This window comes from Gymnoscopelus microlampas (assembly GCF_963454915.1).
Source record: "Gymnoscopelus microlampas genome assembly, chromosome: 18".
In the NCBI taxonomy this organism is placed as follows: domain Eukaryota; kingdom Metazoa; phylum Chordata; class Actinopteri; order Myctophiformes; family Myctophidae; genus Gymnoscopelus; species Gymnoscopelus microlampas.
The window spans coordinates 34104057-34121785 of record NC_139955.1 but is presented as its reverse complement, the minus strand read 5'-3'; positions in this window follow the sequence as shown (position 1 = coordinate 34121785).

Genomic DNA, 17729 nt, shown 5'->3' with positions numbered 1-17729 from the left:
TGGATCACTTTATGATCATGAAACAAATAAAACAAAAATAGATTTTCTTAATCTCCGTCTATAAATCTTCCTCTTTTTCCTTTAGTTTCCTACATTTTTTTAAAATAAAACATTTACAGAAATAAAAAGTTCTCATATTTCAAAAGAACCTCATACATTTAAGGCAACAAATGGACCCTGGTCCACTGTTTCCCAAGTTATGGGTCGGGACTCAATAATGGGTCGTGGACACATTTTCTTGGGTCATGAGTAAATTAGCCCCCCCCCTCCCCCGAACCTGTTAATAAAGTATTCAATCAAAGCTTCCAGCAGGTGATTGGCCTGTGGATTACGGTTCATTGAACATTGTAATGTATTAAATACATTTGAAAATGACATTGGTTTGTTCTGAATAGAGCAGATATGACATATTGGAATATTGTTGATGTCCAAAAAACATTATACAATGTGAAAATAGCCGATCTACAAGATCAATGTCACAAAAATAAAGAAAAACATTCAAAATAATGTAATTTAGGAAAATGCTAAATAAGAAATTCCATAAAGAAAAGAAAATAATGAAAATCTACAAGAGTGAAGATCTACAAGCTCAAACTAATTTAATAAAGTAAATTAAAAAAGAAGCAATTCCATAAAGTAGGGGAATCATTTGTTTAACATACAACTTACATTTAGTTGAAATTTAAACCAGTGGTTCTCCTCCTAAATATTTGGCAAAAACATTAAGATTTAATATAAAAAAGTTATACTAAATAAATCATTTATACTAAGTTAGTACCAATGGATTGATTGGTCTTTAAAGCATGATCTGAAAAGGCCCACCCATCTGTCCACTTAACACGGCTGCCATGTTAAGTGGTCAGATCCAGAATAAGGTTGAGAACCACTGATTTACACATTTCAAAGATCTACAACTACAGCAGATGAAAACATAACCCTATGGATTAACACTCTGTACATGAACATTTAATTAAAGATCTACAACTACGGCAGATGAAAACCTAACCCTATGGATTAAGTACATGAGCAACATGTAATTAAGTTTCACAATTAAGATTGACATTTTTAGAGGAACTTTATTTTATTTAACACTTTTTAAAGCTCTGTGGACATTGTTTTACTTTGTTTTAATAAAAACCTGATAATGCTTTTAATCGGGTAAATGACATATAGATCATATTTGTTAACAAAAAACAAAAATGTCCACAAAACTTACAAGTGTGAAATAAAATCTTGACTCCTCCAACCAATTTTATATTTTTAAAATTTGTAATAATGTAATCATTTACAGACCATAAATGGGTAGCTATGTTAACATCTTTTAAAAAAATAAAAACCGATTGAAGAAAAGACTCACTCCACAAAAACCTTATGGAAAACTCCTTAGACAGAGACTAAGTAAATATATTAGCGTTTTAATTTTTTATGCTCATAAAGAGCTCCAAGTGCTAAAAGTGAAAAGTGCAACAGCAAACGTTTGGGTCAAAGGACCATTATCAGTGCATCGCCTACTGACCGCTGTGAATAATGAAGCTTTACCCGCAAATGACAACACATAAATCCACATCACATACAGCGCCTATGGTCATATGTGATGTGGACTGACGTGATGAAGACTTACCTGCAAATGACTTATAAGTGACGTGAAATGATAAGACGAGACGCAAATCAAATTACGCAAAATGATACGAGACATAAATCCACATCACATACTACACTACACTACACTACACTACACCAGACACACACTATGGTCATTATGTGATGTGGATTGACGTAATGAAGCTTTAACCGCAAATGATTAGATCTGATGATATAGCACTGACGATGGTCTTATGACCTAAATGTGTGTTGCTGCACTTTTCACTTTGAGCACTTGGATCACTTTATGATCATGAAACAAATAAAACAAAAATAGATTTTCTTAATCTGTCTATCAATCTTTCTCTTTTTCCTTTAAGTTTCCTACATTTTTTTTTAAATAAAACACTTACAGAAATAAAAAGTTCTCATATTAAGGCAACAAATGGACCCTGGTCCGCTGTTTCCCAAGTTATGGGTCGGGACTCAATGGTGGGTCGTGGACACATTTTCTTGGGTCATGAGTAAATACACCCCCCCCCCCCCCCCCCCCCCCCCAAAACCTGTTAATAAAGTATTCAATCAAATCAAAGATCTACAACATCAAAACATAACCCTATCGATTAACGCTCTGTACATGAGCAAAATGTAGTTCACAATTAAGATTGTTTTTAAAGGAAAAACTATTTTATTCAACACTTTTTAAAGCTCTGTGGATTTTTTGTTTTACTTTTTTTTTTTAATGACAACTTGATAATGCATTTAATCATCGGGTAAACTATACATCATATTTTTATCAAAAAAACAAAGCAAAAATATCCACAGAACTTACAAGTGTGAAATACAATCTTGACTCTTCCAAACAAAACATTTAGAAATTTGTAATAATTTAATCATTACAGACCATAAATGTGAAGCCATGTTAACATCTTTATACAAAAGGAAAACCGGTTGAAGAAAAGACTCACTCCACAAAAACCTTAAGAAAAACACCTTAGACAGAGACTAAAAAAATATATTAGTGTTTTATTTGTTCATGCTCATAAAGAGCTCCAAGTGCTAAAAGTGAAAAGTGCAGCAGCAAACGTTTGGGTCAAAGGACCATCGTCAGTGCCTCGCCTATTGACCGGCATGAATAATGAAGCTTTACCCACAAATGATAACACAGAAATCCACATCACATACTACACTACACTACACTACATTACGGTCATTATGTGATGTGGACTGACGTGATGAAGCTTTAATTGCACCGACGATGGTCCTACGACCTAAATGTGTGTCGCTGCACTTTTCACTTTGAGCACTTGGAGCACTTTATGAACATAGAAAAAATAAAATAAAAATATATGTTCTTAGTCTCTGTCTGAGGAGTTTTCCTTAAGGTTTTTATGGAGTGAGTCTTTATTTCTGCCAGTTTTAATTTGTTTTTGAGATCAGTCAGTGAATATTCCTCTTTCCTTTTAGCATCCTACATTTGTTTTACATGAATAAAATACAATATTTAGAGTAGTAAAACGTTCTTATGTTTCAAAAGAACCCGATACATTTAAAAACAAAAATCAAAGAAATTCAATTTAAAATTCAAATTAAAATAAGAGTAATGAAAATAGCAGATCTACAAGCCGAGCTTGTAGATCTGCTATTCTCACTAGGTCCCAGGGAGACATCACATTTCTCTTTTGGGTCTCGAGCTAAAACGTTATGAAAATCTTTACACTGAAATGTTTACATTCCAGTGTGTTTTTGCCATTGCTTGTTTATTGATAATTTCAGATCCAGATTCAAACAGTGACTATTTTTTCTGGGGTAAAATAGTAAAATGAAATGAATTAAAAGCACATATAAGAAGCAAGCAAAATAGAACATGTGCTATTTCGTGAAAACAACAAATCTAAGCAATAAATTAGAAACAAAACAAAAAAAAGAGGTTGTGAAAATAGATTTACATGCTCGTTGTGAGCTTGCAAATCTATTATCTTCACTAGTTTGGGTCCTGAGCTAAAAGGTTTGGGAACCTCTGCAGTGGCACAATGCCTGGTAGCTGTTAAATATAGAGCTTACACGTTTTGAATGACATCAGTTATGACTGTAATGTTTAGAATGCAATCACACAGTTATGACTAATGTTTATTTTATTTTCCAGAAGTAATACAGTCTACAGTGACTGAACTGCCTCTTACACAGTGTCACAGTGGCTGCTAGCTGATGCCTATGAGTTCAATTCAAAGTTTCAATTTAAATGGTGCATTTATCTATAGTACCTTTAACCAAAGCACTTTGTAATGTGCATTACATTCACCAACATACTTAGCAGGGGGAGAGATAGAGAGATGAGGGATGAAGAGACAGAGAGAGGGATAGATAGAGAGACTCGTATAATTTACAGCATTTGTGAACGATTGACATAAATCATACGAGGCGCATATGACGCAATGGCAGCAGCATTCTTTGTTTCATGTTCTCTGCATCAGTCTCAGTCCAGCATCAGTCCATTTTCTTCATTATTCTCCGGCCAAATGACGAGCATTGTACGCAAACAACGTGAAACGAAGTCCACATCACATACTGGTCATATGGTTGTATGTATCGTTTATATTATATTATTATTATTATTATTATTATTATGTGATGTGGATTGACGTGATGAAGCTTTACTCGCAAATGACGGCACAAATAACGAGTAACTATACGTGATGCACATGCCGACATCCGTCAAACACCTTCACATCACATACTGGTCATATGCGATGTGGATTGGCGTGATTAAGCTTTACCGCAAATGACGCAACGCAAAATCAATTGTGCCAATATTTGTCAGCAATACAGCAACAGCATGAATGACATTAGTACACAACACTATGAATGACATTAGTACACAATATACAACACTATGAATGACATTAATACACAACATGCAACACAAGCAACAGGAATAACCAAAGTCATTAAATGCATATGATATGAATGATGGCCCTACATCTCTCCCTGTTCTGACCTACTGTAAACAACGGCGTGTACCTCGCCTAAAAGAAAAAATTGCCGACCGATGTGAATGACGAGCTATCCGCAAATGTCGTGAAATAATCACAAAATCACATAAATCCACATCAAATATAACCCTAACCCTACGACCAGTAATGTGATGTTATTATTATTATTATTATTATTATTATTATGTGATGTGGATTGACGTGATGAAGCTTTACTCGCAAATAGCCTGAAACGGTACAACGGCAATAAAATTACGCGAAACGACACACGACGTAAAGGACGACATGCATCACATACCTCCACATATGTTCATATGTGACGTGGACTAACGTGATGATGTTTTACCCGCATATGTTGTGAAATGACACAACACAAGACATACATCACATCAATGCACATCACATACGGCCCCCGTGTACGGTCATATGTGATGTGGGCTGACGTGATGAAGACTTACCTGCATATGACGGAAGCGACGTGAAATCAAATGTAATTTTTACCCACATGTGTTGTGAAATGACAACACATACATCACATCAATCCACATCACATACTACACTACACTACACCATGGACTTATGTGATGTGGGCTGACGTGATGAAGACTTACCTGCACGGATATGACGTGAAATCCTGAGACGCGACGCAAATCAAATTACTTAACGCAAATGACGCGGAATGCTACGAGACATAAATCACACAAACGCTGGCCGTGACCCAATAATAAAAAAAAATGGTCCAGTCCCTTACATATTCTTCACGAATGACGGGCATTGAACGCAAACGACGCAAACCGCTGGCCCGCCACCCGTTAAATGACGCAACGCAAGCGGCGCTGATAGTGCAAATTTTACAGTTAAAGCTAAAAAAATGTTTAGTTGATACTATGACAGGGCAAAAAAAAAGCTATATTTTTAACTTTATCAAAAATAGATAAAGCACAAATAGGTTTAACTATGTGAGTTTGCTATGTGACCAAGAGCCACATATACTATACCCTGTCACTATATTATACAACCTAGTATACATATACTGTACACCTGTCACTATATTATACAACCTAGTATACATATACTATACCCTGTCACTATATTATACAACCTAGTATACATCTACTGTACCCTGTCACTATATTATACAGCTTAGCGTAGGCCTACATATACTGTACCCTGTCATTACATAAACAGCCTGGATACGTATACTGTCAGTACTACGAATAGAACCAAATGGACCAGTGACGGGTCCATTTGGTTCCATTTGTAAAAAACTCAAAGACACACTAGAAGGAAAAAAAGTTATAACTTTATTCAAGCAAATAATGAAGAGAAAAGAGGGGAAGTTAAAGTATGGAGGTCAGGCAGAAACCTTGTATGTCCAAAATTGTTACTTTTTAAAATGGACACAAAATAACCTGTGTTCCAATGGATCCAATATAATTATCATGATCTTTGCGTTGTGAGCTTGTAGATCGGCTGTTTGTACTGCTTTAGTATGTGACACTGTCACACGGTATGACCAAGTAAAGAAATGTCTTTAAATTATATATATATATATATATATATATATATATATATATATATATATATATATATATATATATATATATATATATATATATGGTTTCTGCCCGACAACCAATGATAGACCGTGTCACTACTATCACTTACCTTGAACAGCAGCCACGACTCAAACAGCAGATGAAATTAAAAAAACACTAAGAAAGAAGCAAATGACACCACGCACATCATTTGCTTTCTCTTTTAGTTTGCACAGACCTACAGCATAGATGACTGTTAACACAGTGTTAATGGGGCTACATGCTACCATAATGATACCAGACATAAATCACATAGCTCCACATCACATACATTTGTACACACAAACCACTAGTGAAGAACTAGTGCAATAGACAGGCAAGAAGAAAGAAATGTGTTTGTGAAAAGAAAGATAGACAAAAATAAAAAATCGATCAAATAACTCAGACACAAAAGTAAATAAAAACAAATAATCTTGTTATTGCTTTATTAAAGCAAAGAATAGAGAAAAAGAGGAGAAGTTACGACCACATATGGTCATATGTGATGTGGACCGATGTGATCAAAGTTTTGGGCGCAAATGACGTGAAACAATAAATAAAATCACATTAATCCACATCACAGAAAGGCACATGGTCCTATGTGATGTGGACCGACGTGATGAAGCTTTATCCACAAATGACACGATGCAAATGACGTGAAACGATAGACGACGCAAATTACCACATACATGTATGGTAGCATGTAGCATGTAGCCCCCTTAACAAGCAGCAGCTGCAATCAAAAGGTTCCTACCTTCCTGCCATCTTCACTTACGGACGTCTACTTCTTGTCATCTTCGTGTTCTGTAAAGACACAAAAAAGAAAACAAAAACGTTGAGTTGAGCAGGCCTTACAGGGTGACATTTTGGAAGCCAAGATGGTCTGTAGAACCATAAGCTGGTCACTGACAGGGCTGTGTCACCATTATGGCATTTTACTTGAGTAATTGTCACAAATAATTGTGATTAAGGATTTAATTGTATTGTACATGAACATTGAACATGTTTGAAAATAAATCAACATTTTTGTAACTAGAAGAGTGGGCACCCGGGAAAAGTGGGCACTTCAATGTGTAATTGGCCATTTCTATTCCTCAAAGTAAGTAATTAAGTAACTTAAAGGAGTAGTTCACCCACAAAATGACTTATTTTCTATCAATTGCACACGCCATGAAGCCTTAATTCATGGATTTGTTTTTGTCGCATTCCTATGCCAATAATTAGATTCCCGTCTCCTACCGGCTAATGTATCCGGTAGGAGACACAAAGTAAATTATTTGTGTCTCCTACCGGAAATACACCCGGTCATCAAATGATTGGCTTAGTAATGAGACAAAAACTAAATCATGAATTCAAGGCTTCATGGGGTGTGCAATTTATAGAAAATAAGTGATTTTTTGGGTGAACTACTCCTTTAAGTACATGCGTTGAAGATGCTTGACTGGCCTACAGCCACTGTGGGCATAAAACAATACGTTTTAGGTCTGATAATGATGTACCCACCCGTACATGTTCACATCATGTATACTTTACATTACTACTACTAAAAAGGGATAGTTCACCCAAAAACATACTTTTTTTCGATTAGTCACCCCACGGAGCCTTGAATTATGGACCGGTAGGCACAAAGGAGACTCTTTGTGTCTCCTACTGGAACCGCTGCCGGTCATCAAATTATTGGTTTAGGAATGAGACAAAAACAAAAACATATTCATGAATTCATGTCTCCATGGGGTGACTAATCCATAGGAAAAAGTGTTTTAAACCGTTGGTTCTCAAAGTGGGGTCCGGGGACCCCCAGGGGTACTTGAGGGGGTTCCAGGGGGTCCCCAGCTAAATGATGGACAGGAACCAAATGGACCCTTATGGGTCTGTAACTCAGAGAGTGTACAAATGGAACCAAATGGACCCTAACGGGTCCATTTGGTTCCATTTGTACACTCTCAGAGTTAAATTGACATTGGTTTTACAATGTGAATTGGGGTCCCAGAGGTATAAATGCCACTAGATGGCGGTCCGTAGCCTAATGCATGTCAAACTGGGGGGTCCTTGAAATGAAAATGGTTGAGAATCACTGCTAGAGAGCCGTAAAAACCTTCTCTTATTGGGGTCCCTGGCTTATCTTTTCAAATGGGGGTCCGCGGGGTAACAAGTGTCAATTAGGGGGTCCTTGACATGAAAAAGTTTGAGAACCACTGTTTTAAACTATCCCTTTAAGACAGGGGTCTTCAACGTTTTCAGGCCAAGGTCCCCCTAGCTGAGAGAGAGATTTAGCAGGGACCCCCTCTATATTGTATAAAATTGTGTTTGGGATAAACTTTTGCTGCTCTTTTTTCCCTCTACACCTATAACTCTTTGCTAAAAAATAGCCGATCTACAAGCTCACTACGCCTTGCAGCGCGAGGCGTTGTGAGCTTGTAGATCTGCTATTTTTGGCTTAAGTTCTCCTCAGCAAAGGGATGCTAGGGTTCAAGTGGTTAATGTAAAAAAAGATTTGGCGGACCCCCTGTAGTAACTCTGGGTCCCGGACCCCCTGTTGAAGACCCCTGCTTTAAGAACATTTTGCAAATTCTTCATTTGCTTTACATTTTGGGAGAAACATTGCCAATTTAGCAAAGAGGTGCCGTCTATTCCTGTATCAAACACCATGTTCAAGTAAAGTCTACAATGCTTATCATTTCATCAAGTTTCAGAAACAACTAAAGACAGTGGCTCTCAAATGTTTTCATATCAAGGACCCCCACATGAATATTCATTTGGCCAAGGATTGGGCCTCTTCCTTACTTCCTTCACATTACCACGTTACCAATGATACAAATGAAGGCTCTGTTCTATTTAGTGTAGCACAGTGGTTCTCAAAGGACACCCATAACTCTGAGTGTACAAATGGAACCAAATGGACTGTAATTTGTTTCCATCTGTACACTCAAGAGTTACACACCCGTAAGGGTCCATTTGGAACAGAGCCTTCATTAGCATCATTGGTAACACCTGTGAAGGGAAATGAGGAAGAGGCCCGTTTTATTTCCAATATGGCCGCTGATTCCAAAACTCCAGTTTGTGCCTCCTACCTCCAGCATGGTTGTGTGTTACAGTGAAATTGGTGACCTTCAGAAAACATGCGACCATCTCGTGGACTTCACAAAAACATCACCACGTCCAAATGTAAATAACCGTTTGTTTACGAACAGAGCAACTCTGTTCATGAACTAACAGCAGTGATTTACTTTGGATGTTTGACATGTGATGGACACGATGGACACATCTTTTGCCAGGTCACCAATTTCTCCATAACACTGGAGGAGGCAGAATGTTGAGGGTTGGGATTCGGCTTGAAAATAAAACCACAGACGTCTTGGTTCAGCTCTCAGCCGCTAGACCAGTGACTCTCAAAGTGATGTCTGATACCAGTCATCAGTTACCATGAGTATAAACCCTAGGGTTTATACTAGACCGGTCACAATTATTACGCAATAGCCTAATTGCAATTATTTGAATTTGCAATTATGTTTTGCATAATCGTCATAATCATTACCATGTTAATAATGTTCATATATTTTCAAACATTTTGTGGAAATAGCAGATCTACCAGCTCAAAACGTGTTGCGATGCGACACGTTCTGAGCTTGTAGATTGGCTATTTCCACTCTGCTAATCCCACTATGAATGTATTTGTTGTAATTAAATGATGTATATTATGTGTCATATCTACCTTGTGCAACTTTTGTTTACGAAGCCCTAAAAGCCAAAAATAAATTACATTTGTATTCATAATGTTCCCATGCTCAACGTCAACACACAATTAAATCTTTGATTGCAATCAATCATGTGACAATGAATCGTCAACTTCCATTTTGTAATGGTGACACAGCCCTAGTTTATAATGGCCAGCAGTGGTGGAAGAAAATACTGATTTGTTTTTACTTAAGTAAAAGTATCACTACTGCAATGTAGAAATACTCTGTTACAAGTTAAAGTCCAGAATTCAAAATTCACTTGAGTAAAAGTACAAAGGTACAGGTATCAAAATGTACTTGAAGTACCAAAAATAAAAAGTACTCATTATGTAGAATATCCCGTTTCAAAAGTTTTCAAAATATATTAAAATCTTTTAAAAATAGCCGATCTACAAGCTCACAATGCGTCGCATCGCAAGCTTGTAGATCGGCTAATTTCAAATGGCCAAAATGTACTGTATATAGGGCTGAAGTGGTTAATAATTGTTTTTCTTAATTATAGTAAAAATCTACAAAGTAACTAAAATAAAGTTTTCAAATAAATGTAGTGAAGTAATAAGTACAATATTTGGATCCGAGATGTAGTGGAGTAAAAGTAAAAGTATTGAAATTTGGAAATACTCAAGGAAAGTACAAATCCCTTGAAATTGCACTTAATACAGTACTCAAGTAAATGCACCTAGTTACTTTCCACCACTGCTGGCCAGGTGTGATCCAGGTACGTACCGTGTGGGGCCTCCCGCCGCGTGGTTGAAGATAGCTGGTATTAATAGAGCCGCGTAGGTTGTATGGCACCACGTCCCGAGCACCGTACGCCTTGTATCTCAAACGGAGAACGTTCGTTGGCACCGTTATACGTTTCAGCTCTCAGGGCCTCGTTGTTACGTCGACGCCATCGAGGTTCCATCTTCAAGCCCCTTGTCCTGAGTTACAGACACTCTATTACCAGCTATCTCCTGATGACTCCATCCATCCTTTGAACCTTCCCTGAAGCATTCATACAGTGAGTCAAACGCTGAGTCATAGCTAGGAGCCATGACTTAGCGTTTTTAACTCACTGTATGAAGTAGATTTAGTCCACTCTGCAGAAGGTCACATGATTAACCTGCAAGACACAGATATATACCAACATTAAATTTAATATATTGTATAATAATAACAATAATAGAAAATACAGTTTTTAAGTAGGCTATAGTGCAGGGGTGATACAACTTTGATGGTGTATAGGGCCACTATATTTCCACACTCACTCCAGAGGGACACATTGCATATTATTGTTACTGTCGGGCAGACGCCTCTTATCTCCATATTTTTTTTTTGTAAATTAACCCATTGAGACCTGAAGCCGATTCTACATGTCTCCTAAATCCCAACAGTTTTCTGAAAAACGTATGTTTCTATATCAGTGGTGCTCAATCTTTTTCATGTCAAGGACCCCCAAAATTATATGTATTTGGCCGTGGACCCCCATCAAAATATCTTGTTCCAGGGACCCCCCAGAAGCAAAGATTTGAGTTAAAAATGTTCGCTTTAAAAAAATATATATTCAAAGATTTGCACACATTTTCACGATTTTTCAAAAATAGCAGATCTACAAGCTCGTAGCGCGGCACTGAGTGCCGCGCTACGAGCTTGTAGATCTGCTATTTTTGAATAGCACAAAGTGTAAAATAATGCTTTTTAGCTCAAATCTAAAAATGACACAGTTCCAGGTATTAATGGGTTAAATTCGTCATTCTAGTATGTCACACAAAAGTAGCAAAAAATAGCTGATCTACAAGCTCAAAGCGCGTCGCAACGCGTTTTGAGCTTGTAGATCAGCTATTTTGGAATTGGAATCCTGACAGTTTTTTTTTAAATTTAATTTCAAACGGATTTGCTTATAATTAAGTTAACTTTATGAACTTAAATACAAATACATTGGATATAAAGTCATTGAACTAATAATATAGACTGGAGTAATTAAAGCGGGTCATGATTGCATGTTTGGAATTGGAACAGCTGAAATCAATAACATATATCACTATTAACCTGCGGGCCGCATTAAGTTAAGGTGAGGGCCGCGTGTGGCCCCCGGGCCGCCAGTTGCCCATGTATGCTATAGTGTTAACCCTTTAAGACCGGGAACGCGTCAGTGTAAACACTTTAACCATTATCTTACACTTTGGCTATTCAAAAATAGCAGATCTACAAGCTCACCGAGTGCGGCGCTATGAGCCTGCATATCTGCTATTTTTTGAAAAATTGTGAAAATTTCTGAATTTCTTTTACTCAAATTTTTGCTTCTGGGGGTCCCTGGAACAAATATACATATCATTTTGGGTGGTCCTTGTCCTTGACATGAAAAAGTTTGATTATAGCAACATAAGTTTTTTTCAAAAAACTTATGATTTAGAACATTGGTTCTCAAAGTGGGGTCCGGGGACCCCCAGGGGTACTTGAGGGGGTTCCAGGGGGTCCCCAGCTAAATGATGGACAGGGACCAAATGGACCCTTATGGGTCTGTAACTCTGAGAGTGTACAAATGGAACCAAATGGACCCGTTAGGGTCCATTTGGTTCCATTTGTACACTCTCAGAGTTAAATTAACATTTATTTTACAATATGAATTGGGGTCCCAGAGACATACATGCCATTAAATGGGGGTCTGTAGCCCTAATGCATGTCAAACTGGGGGTCTTTGAAATTTAAAATGGTTGAAAATCACTGCTAGAGAGCCGTAAAAATCTTCTATTATGGGGGTCCCTGGCTTATCTTTTCCAATGGGGGTCCGCGGGCTAATAAATGTCTATTTGGGGGTCCTTGGCACGAAAAAGTTTGAGAACCACTGATTTAGAAGACATTTGTAGAATCCCCCCAGAAGCAAATATTAGTGTTAAAAATGTTCGCTTTAAAAAAACATATTGAAAAATGTGGACACATTTTCAAGTAGTACCATCAACAGTAGCAGATCTACAAGCTTGAAACGTGGCACAAAGCAACACGTTTTGAGCTTGTAGATCTGCTACTTTTGCCATTTTTTAAATCCTGAAAAGTAACAGTTTGGGACATTATATGGTTTCCTCCCGATAGAGACGATATTATAGTTTCATCTTAGCCTTAGATCAAGACTCAGATTTCTTATCGATTTTGATATCGATATTTAGTTTAGATGACTTATTATCCTGCCTGAGTGTTATTTATCTTATGTTACAATTTAGCTCAGTTTAATCTCTATCCTTAGGCTTTTACATTTGTTTTGTTCTAGATATTTCATGAAGTATGAAATGTGAAAAGTGCTGTACAAATAAAATGACATTATTATCATTATCCTATCTTTGACATTCTTAACACTCTCCAAAAATAGTGTTTGTTAGTTGGTTCCATGTTAAAGTCTCAAACATCTTGATAAATGTATGTTAATCTAAATATAACGTGTTTATCCCAAAGCCACAGATGTTATCCCACCATACAGACCCTTTATGTTCGGTAATATTCCGCATTATTCGATAAATAAATGTTTCAATCTGGTCTGTCTGAACATCACTGTATATATCATTCAATGGGTGTAAGTGGCGCTGTTGCAGGTGAACACCGGTATTACACCCCATGTAATCCAGGAAATACAATGACGTTCATCCACAGAGGGGATTAAAACACTTGTTTATTAATCTATACTGAACATTAACTGAACACCAACACCCCGTATGTACGGATAACATCTGTGGCTTTAAGATAATCACTTTATATTTACAATGCATACATAAGTATAGACGCACGAGCCTTAAACACAGAACCACAAACTATTTGGTAAAGTGGCTGTTGCAGCAGGTAAATGTGGAACTAGAACGGCGTTCAGACGCACACGGGACTAAGACGAGTCTTTATTAAACTCTACGTAATATTACGGAACACAACAGACCCGTATGGACGGGTAACATCCGTGTCTTTGTGTTTAAACACTTTATATGTTGGATTGGGTTCATTTATGAGGATTTATGATCCGTTTAAAACTACCAACAAACATCAGACTCGATCACCATAAATAATACAATCCCTGACGGGCCGTCTTGATCCAAGACTAAAGTAGATTTATAAACACACATGAACATATGGCAGGGTTAGATCTACAACCCCCCACACAGTGTGAGTGTTTAAACTTTAGATATAAATCAAACATTACCTTCAGCAGAGCGGCGCGACTTGGTGCAAGCTAAAATGTTTGAAAGCAGACGTCGTGCGCTTGCGTCTGTTTTAAATCCGTATTCACATCCGGTTTAAAGCCCCGCCTACTGGATCCGGTGCGTTGAACACGTTCAAACGAACGTCACATGGACAAACCATTTGCGTTTTCTGACCGGATCTTCATCCTGCAGAGTGAATAGATCCCCACAGACTGCTTTTTACTCATCAACACTAAATCATCTTCACCTGTGCAGAGCAGCGGTGTAAAGTAACTAAGTACATGTACTCCTGTACTTACGTACAATTTTGAGGTATTTGTACTTTATTTGAGTATTTTCAATACTTTTACTTCTACTCCACTACATCTCAGAGGCAAATATTGTACTTTTACTTCACCACAATTACTTGAAAGCTTTAGTTACTAGTTACTTTATAGATGTTTAATATGATTACAAAACATGCATTAACCACTACAGTCCTATGCATACTTAGGCTATTTGAAATCTACAAGCTCACAATGCGTTGTGAGCTTGTAGATCTGCTGTTTTCAAAGCATTTTTACACATTTGGAAACTTGTGAAATGGAATATTCTGCAAAATGAGTACTTTTACTTTCAGCACTTAAGTATATTTTAATGTGAATACTTTTGTACTTTGCATATGTGAATCGTGTATATTTACATATTTGAATAAATTGTCTATTTAAAACCAGTATGTTTTAAAACAAAAAAAAAATCGATTCAATTTAAAATACAGCATCACAATCATTTTAACCACTTTATCCATATTTTATACTTTGGCCATTCAAAAATATCAGATCTACAAGCTCACAGCGCGTCACTTCGAGGCGGCGCAGCGAGCTTGTACATCTGATATTTTTAAAAATGTTTGAAACATCTTGAAAATGTTTGGAACATTTTGAATGATGTTGAATTTCTTAACATAACTTTTCTCTTCTGGGGGTCCCTGGCACTAAATATTTTTCAGATGGGGGCCCCTGGGCCAGGGGGTCCCTAGGGGTCCGTGGCCATAAAGCATACGTTAATGTGGGGGTCTCTACTGATTTATAGCATCCATAACTAGACGCGTCGCAATTCTGGGAAATTGCAAAGTGTGGTTGCGCCGACCGTATCACGACTCGAGGGATACGCCGGGAGGAATACCGTCGGAGGCCGTGCGACGTGCCATTCGAATCGGGTGCCGATCGGATCCTGCCTTCGTGATACGTGCCGTTTTGATTTTAGGAAATAGGCCCCTCCCACTAAATAAATAGGCCCCTCCCACAAATGTAACAGACCAATCGTATTGTCACGTCACTCCTGATATCGCTTTTATTTCATTTTGAGAGGACTGATCCCCCCAAAAATCATGTTTTTGCCTCGGTTACATTTTGTGCATTTGTGGCGCCCCCTATGGGTCAAAATGGAAATGCTTTTGGGGATTTGTTGAGTAAACCATCCTCAACATGTGATTCAAATTTGGGATTCACCGGACGTTTCGTTCGTGATTTCTGGCATTTTTGGTAAAACAGGCCCCTCCCACTAACTTTGGAAGCCATTTACGGACGAACGGTAAGGACTATCAAAATGCTGTTTGGATATGTTTATCGCATGGGCCCAGAGATCATGTGTACCGATTTTTGACATAGAAAATTTGGACAAAATATGTGGGAGGAGGAGCTAAAAGTGTGTTTTGATGAAAATTAAAAATGGCGGAAAATCTATCCTGACACAAATGCGTCATGACCCAAGGAATCTAGGGAAAAAATATTTTTAATTTACGACCTACGGTTCAAGAGTTATAGGCCAAAACGTAAAGTGGGCTGTTATAGCGCCACCATGAGGCCGACTGGTGTTTTTTTTCCAATAATTTTGGACTAAATCATGAACCACCCCTCCAAGTCTTGAAACTCTAGCCCTTACGGTTTCTGAGAAATAAATACTTGAATGGGAGTTTTTTCATTTTCCCATTAAAGTGGATGGGGACATTTAATGCACTAATAAATCAATATCAATTAAACTATGAAACCAATCTCTTAGCAAAATACAAGCACACGATTCCCGGTGAAGCCGGTCATTTTGACATATGGCACTAAATTGGGAAAAATAAATTGTGGGAGGAGATGCGGTTCAAAATAAACTGTTATGGCCTCGGAGGATAACAATAGTCTGGTTGCCCTGTTAGGGCAACCACACTAATAAATCACAAGTGTGAAGAAACAAGCTTAGTTAAAGAAGAACAGTGGGCAGCAGACACACACACACACACACACACACACACACACACACACACACACACACACACACACACACACACACACACACACACACACACACACACACACACATAATGGATAAGGCACCGGTGAAAATAGGGCCCTTAAACTTTTAACCCCTGATTTAACGTTTGAGCCACACTGGCATTGAAGATGCAACCGAGATCACAAGCACTTGGATTTTTTTTCGGGAATGTAATACTTAACATTCTGTCAGGTCTCGCTAGGACGTGCCTCACTAGCCAACACACAAGAGGGGGTTGGGGTGTGCTGAAACCAGCGCACCCCGAAACAACAGGTTGAGAATTGATTGCATGAAACAATCGCCTGTGCATCCAGTCTCAATGTTAGTAAACAAATAATTGGTCTATACTGTACTGTAACTGCCGTGTTGTAGACACAAGAAGATGTGTATTTCTCCTTCTAACTCCTGGCATGTGCTACTGTAGTTCACATTCAATTAGTACAATAGCTTTTGTTGCGATCGAACAAAAAAAATAGGAAATGTTTGTGCAATTAAAGACATAGCCATACTAGAATAAAGCTAAATAAATAGAGCTGTGTACCATTGCAACTTTGCAACCAACTATAGTAGGGAATACAACTTTGAAACTAATTTAAAATTAAAAACTACAAACTGAAAAATTGTTCTTTTGTTGTTGTAATATATATAAATATATATAAAAAAAAAATAAAATATATATATATATATATATATATATATATATATATATATATATATATATATATATATATATATATATATATATATACACATATACATATATATACATATATATATATATATATATATATATATATAGAGAGATAATATAAAAAACATAATAGCATTTTCTTTTTCAAATGGTATCTGCTGTGTTTTTATTGTTCTATGTACCAAGAAAAGCACAGTGCGGGAATATACAGATTATTGACTGTCTCTATGGTGGCTATTAGAATGGATGCCCTTTTCCTGTCACAACAGCTCACAAATATTGCTGGTTGCTGTTGTTTGTGCATTGCTATATATAATTCACCGAGCATGTATGGGAGTTGTTTTGTTATTAGTCAAATTATTTTGGGGTGTTTGTAATCTGTGGAAAATGTGTGTGCATGATTTTGCAGATCTTGTTGCCAAGATTGTTGGCCATGGGTGCTTGCTTAGCTATGTCACCGCATCATGTATATGCAGAAGGGCGATACTACAAACAACTCCATTTTATCCACAACACTGCATCATATACCATACAGCAGGGGCCATGATACTACAAACAACTCCATTTTATCGGCTTTTGGGTGTTGCGTCTTCTTCCTTGGACTATTGGCACTAGCAGTGTGCATAAAAAGTTTGATGCCGATTGGTCCACACCCCCACACAGGGGCGAAAACTTAAAGGTAGGGT